Raw genomic sequence first — 6,060 nt, 5'->3', positions numbered from 1 at the left:
CCCCCCCCGCAGCCGCTCGAGTGGGTACAGCGCTTCCGTATTCTCCGCGGCGTTGCCTCCGCGCTGCTCTACCTCCATGAGGAATGGGAACGGGTCGTCATCCATCGCGATGTAAAGGCGAGCAATGTGCTCCTCGACGCCAATCTCGAAGGCCGGCTCGGTGACTTCGGGTTGGCGAAGCTCCAGGAGCACGGAGCAAATCCGGGGACGACGAGGGTGGTGGGTACGCTTGGGTATCTTGCGCCGGAGCTTACGCGGACTGGAAAATCAACGACGAGTACGGACGTGTACGCCTACGGGGCGCTGGTTCTTGAGGTGGTTTGCGGGCGAAGGCCGATAGAGCCGAAAGCCATGCCAGAGGAGCTTATACTTGTGGACTGGGTTTGGGAGCTTTGGGGACAGGGGAGATGGACGGAGATCGTTGACCCACGGCTCGTTGATGGTGGGTATGACGTGGATGAGGCTGAGGTGGCAGTTAAGGTGGGTTTGCTTTGCTCTCAACCTGTGGCTGCGATTAGGCCGACGATGAGGGAGGTGGTGACGTTTGTAATGTGGCGGACGTGCCGAATGTTCCGCCGCCGCCGCCGCTGACTTTTTTGTCTCCCTATGAGGCGGCGACGGCGACGGCCGAGGAGAAGGTGAGGGGCGAGATAGTTGGTGAGGACTTTGTTCATTCTTACCCGTCTTCGTGTTCTGAAAAAGTGTCGGGTATCTCACTTGCCGGTGGCAGAGAGGACGGCCGGCGAAGTGGGGCAGGCGGCCTGCTCACTGCTGGTTCTGCGGTGAGTTTGGACAGCTCGGAAATTTTTGAATTGAAGGATTCTTAATTGAATCAGTAATTTAATTTTGTTTTTTTAATCATTTAAAAGATTACATTTTGAGTCTAAATTGATTGAATTAATTCCTAGTGCTGCTCATTGTATATTTTTCATTGGTATTTGTATGGGAGGGCTGGAAGATAATGTGCTGTTGATGAAAAGCATTAAAAGTATTTATTTATGCCCTTTTATTTGAATAACTTAGGTCTCGGTGGAGCCCGCGTGTCGCTCCGTTTGATGACCATTATGACCCTGTTTGGCGCAGCTGTAGCTACGCTACTCCACGAAGCTGCTGCGTTGAAGTAGCTGTGGGAAAACTTACTGTCTGTTTGGTGCAATTATGTGAAACCAGCTATTAGACAGCTGTTTATGGAAAAAAACATACTACTCTTGTTTGGTAAAACTGTTTAAAAGAAGAGTATAACAATCATTTTTTTAAAACTTCAGTAAGACACCAAAGTGCTAACAACTTCTGTTTAGGAATAAGAACACATGTTAATCTTATGTATTTACATATCTAGCACATAAATTTTGAAGTTTTACGAATATTTGCATATTATTTTGGAGGTCTTACGAAAGAATTGAGTTGCATAAAATTAATGAAGTTAAATGTAAATATGTAATGTATAATGAAAATAATTTTGGAATAAAATTGATACGTAAATATGTGAAATTAATTATGTAAATATGTGAAATTAATTATGGTTAAGGAATAAAATTGGTGTTAGATATGTAATGTATAATTAAACCGATCATCATCGTCAGGTGATATAAAAACAAAACGGTTATGATTATTACATTAGAATGAAACAAACATTTTAAATAACGAAATTGATATGTAAAAAAGGACACCAAGCAATTTACGTGGTTCGATCAAACTGACCTACATCCACAAGGAAGCAAGCGAACGTCTTTATTATGGCAATGAAGAAGAACATACATAGCTTTGAATAAAAAATTACTCCTTCCAATAACCAATTGATGGAAGGAGAAAAAAAATGTTGTGGCATTTGTAAACAACTCACCCAATTTTGCCACATACACATTAACAAATGAAAAAATAATCAACACTGCATTAACAGTACAATTGGAAGAGGAAGAGGGAGTTCAACCACAATTTTTTGAAGCTCATGTTTGAGTAACTGACATACATCTATCTCACAATTCATGAAGTATCCAACTAGCATGTATCAACATTTTGATCACTTTGGCTACAGATTGCAATAATATTTTCGCAAAAGTAATACAGATCAATTGAAGCACAATCTAAGAACAAAAGGATTATAGTGGCTCAGCATCAATCGAAGCCTAGATCACAATCGAAGCCTTTTATTGTAAGTCCTTGTGGGATTATTCCACATACTGAGATTCAACCCCATAAACACTTCAGTTTCAAAAAAATATAACAAAAATATTATAAATAAATTTGCAAAGATAAAGCAAGGCAATCTAATTGTAAAGATTCAACTCGTATCTCTTACATGCTGTCTTTTCAATTATGTTCTTACATGAGAAATGAGAAAGATTATCTCATTGCGTTGAAGTTATAACATGATAAATTTAAGAAAGTTTTACATACATACCACTCAATTTCTATGAATTATCCAACATATCCCTGCCTGCCAATCTCCTCAACTCTAAAAGAGGAATGATGCCCAAAGGCAAATAAGATAAGCCTGTCCTGGCTAACCAATGACCGCTGCCGAAAAGCAAAGTAGACAGACTTTTGTTTCTTTAAATAAATTTATTAAAGCACCTTTCAAGTAGTATTTGGGTGCTAGTTTTCATTTTAAGAACCTGTAATGCATAAAACAGCGGTTGCCCTTGTATGAAGCAGCGGTTTCCCTTGAAGTCATGGACAATCCAAGTTGCTTAATCGCTGTGGCACGTGAATAGGGCAATTCTTTGAACCACCATAACATAATTGTACTTGTTACTTTGTAAAACCGGCACGGACTCCTCCATATGAGAATCAATCAAAAAGTACATTAAAAAAAATGACATTCCTCATTAAAACATGCAAAACAAGTTAAAACTCACACATCCTGCACAATTTATCAGATAAAGCTATTTCACTGCAATATTCTATACTTCCTTTTCACGATTTGGAAGAACACATTCAAACCTAGAAATTTCTCCTCATATTATCTGCCAAAAGACGCATCTCTTAGAACAAAACCAACTACAATACCTCCAACACAGCTGGTCAATCACAAGCTCGTTGAAGTCCATAATTATGAATCTTAATTTCTAGCTAACGCCAGACCAATAGCACTTCTTCCCCCAAAACTTCCAAGAAACTAAATACAACCAGACTCGCTCTGATGTATGAAGAGATCATCGGTATATCTATCTAGTCAACCACACAATGACATCACACATAAAACAAAGAGAAAATACTCTTCAATATGTGATTCTTCAGCCACATAAACTAATAAAATGCCAATAACAATAAAAAATAAAAATAAGAAGCTGCAAAAATTTCATAAACTGATAAAATGCCCAACTACTTGTATTTGCCCAAGACATTAATCGATTAGCTTTGCTAGTGCAAGATGAGTTGCCTTATTGAATCCCCTGCACCCCAAAAAACTGTGCATAACATAGCTTTCCTTCATTTGATTAACAGAAGTGAAATGGGTTAGTGAATAGGAAATCGTACGGGAGAGGAGCTTGAGCGCACAGTCTAGGGCAGGGAATCACACAAGGAAGGGGAGACATGCGAAGGCTTCAATGCAGGGGAGATTGCGCGGCTTGGGAAGATCGTGACATAGGACGGAGGAGCCTAGTAGGAATACTTACCACGGTAGGGAGTCAAAGTAGGGATCCTTCATATGATTGAGAAGACGTTGAGTGCTCGGGCTTGGGATCGCAAAGGCTAGGACAGTCAAACTAGGTTCGGCTTCGACAAGTTGAAACGCAGGCAGCGGCGAAGAGAGGTTCAAACAAGCGAAAAAGATAGGTTTGCGATTATCTGCCTCGCTTCGTGGATTCGTTGTTGGTCGGGGAAGAAGGCGCAGAGGCCGTGGGGTTGGGGACAACAGACGAGATGGCGAGCGGAAATGATCTTGCAGGGGCAATTTAGAAAAATGGCGACACTAAAGCTGGGGTCGTTGGGTCGATCCCGCGGCCGGCTTTTCGCTCGCTTTCGCGTCGTTCGACCGCGAAGTTGGGTGACAAACAGTATGTTGTGAGATAATGTACTTCCTGACATAGAAATGAGACGAAAAAGAACACAAGCAAACACATATCGTTTACGTGGTTCGATCCAACTGGATCTACGTCCACGGGAGGGAATCAATCAAATATTTCACTAAAGCAAAAGAAATGGAGAATACATAGCTTATACATAGAGATGAGCCCTCATCTTCCTTCTATGGCCTCCCTCTCAAGCGACACCTGATACAAGGCCTCAAGATGCTCTCCTCCTCTCTAACTCTATAGCTATTCTCTCATCTGTTGTGGTAGCTTAAGATCTCTTCTCCCTTGCTCTCCTAAGCCTCACACCCTTAAGATTTCTTCCCTTGCTCTCATAAGCCTCACACCTTTAAGATTTCTTCCCTTGCTCTCCTTTCTCTCCTCCTTTGTGATAGCTTAAGATCTATTTCCTTGCTCTCCTAAGCCTCACACCCTCTCTATTTATAGAAGCAAGAGAGTGGTAGGTGGGAGGTAGGTGGGAGGTAGGTGAGCGGTAGGTGAACGGTAGGTGAGATATGGTAGGTGAGCAGTACCACATTACAAAAGTGTCCTTTTACCTTATTCATTAATTGGATGGTTAAGGTAGGTGAGCGGTAGGTGAACGGTAGGTGAGATATGGTAGGTGAGCAGTACCACATTACAAAAGTGTCCTTTTACCTTATTCATTAATTGGAGGTTAAAATAACAATTCTCCACCTTGACCCTCAATTGAGAAGCTTCGAAGTAAAGATTCCCTCCACCTGGCCCCTGAGGGGGCCTCAGCCCTTGCTTGAGTCTGCTAAGTCCAAAAAGTACATGGACTTAGCAATCACGGTTTTTCTGATAAGAGAGTACAACCCCTTTTTCCTGAATCCTTGTATGACGACACGAGGGCCTTTGGTTACTCTGATGCAGCCATTCTCTGCCTTGAACGAGCATCCGCTTAACTCCAGTGTACCTAAAGAAATCAGATTTCTTTTGAGCTCTGGTACGTACCTGACATTTTTCAGTACTCGTTCAACTCCATCAAACTTCCTTATCCTGATTGATCCACTTCCAACAACCCTGTGAACTTTATTGTCTCCCAATAGAACGGACCCATCATTTCCTTGTTGTAGTGTCTCCAACCCGTCTTTGTGAGGACACATGTGGAAAGAACACCCTGAGTCGAGGATCCACTCTTTACTGGATTCAGATTCTGTGATCACCAAGGCCTCAGCAGAATCGCAGTCATCAAAGGCTACGCTTGCTTCTCCTGATTCTTTTGGCTCTTCTTGATACTTATTCTTCCTGTCTGGGCAGTTCCTCTTAAAATGACCATCTTTGTGACAATGATAGCACTTGAAAGATCCCCTTGATGACTGATTCTCACCATCCTTGCTTGGCCTTGATATGTACTGACCATTGCTTGAATCTTTCTTGTCCGATCTTCCTCTAACAATAAGATTGTCTCTGCTGACTTCCATGTCCCTATCATGCTTCCTCTGAAGTTCTTTGGCTTTAATCAGAGATTGAACCTCCTCCAGAGTAATAGTCTGCACCCTTCCATAGAGCATCACATCCTTGAAATGCTCGTAGCTCTTAGGAATAGAGTTTAGCAACAGTAGTGCTTTGTCCTCATCGTTCATCTTGACGTCGATGTTCTCGAGGTCGTCGATGATCTTATTGAACTCGTCAATCTGCTCTGAGACGGATTTGTCTTCATGCATTTTGAAGGAGTATAGACGCTGCTTCAGAAAGAGCCTATTAGCCAGAGACATTGTCAGGTAGAGCACCTCGAGTTTGGCCCAAAGTGCTTGAGCTGTTGTCTCCCTCAACACCTCCCTCAGAACTTTGTCGCCCAAACTCAGGATTATCAAACTGTGGGCCTTGTCCAGTATGTCGATCTTCTCCTTCTCAGTCATGTAGGCCGGCAATGTCGCCGACCCTTGCAAGGCTTTTGCAACACCCTGTTGAACCAATAGAGCTCTCATCTTTACTCTCCATAGGCCGAAGTCGTTCTTCCCATTGAATTTTTTTAATGTCGAATTTGACGGAACTCATTGTCGTGGCTAGGCTTTCTTCC

The 6,060-nt window shown here is 42.4% G+C and overlaps 1 pseudogene; it reads left to right on the top strand.

The window, feature by feature from the left end:
- The window catches only part of LOC110031390, a 2,715-nt pseudogene extending 1,772 nt beyond the window's left edge, over positions 1–943 (top strand).
- Positions 944–6,060: the final 5,117 nt, after the last annotated feature.

The sequence above is a fragment of the Phalaenopsis equestris genome, unplaced genomic scaffold (assembly GCF_001263595.1).
Source record: "Phalaenopsis equestris unplaced genomic scaffold, ASM126359v1 Scaffold000803, whole genome shotgun sequence".
In the NCBI taxonomy this organism is placed as follows: Eukaryota; Viridiplantae; Streptophyta; class Magnoliopsida; order Asparagales; family Orchidaceae; genus Phalaenopsis; species Phalaenopsis equestris.
This window is presented reverse-complemented; position numbering and strand designations above follow the sequence as displayed.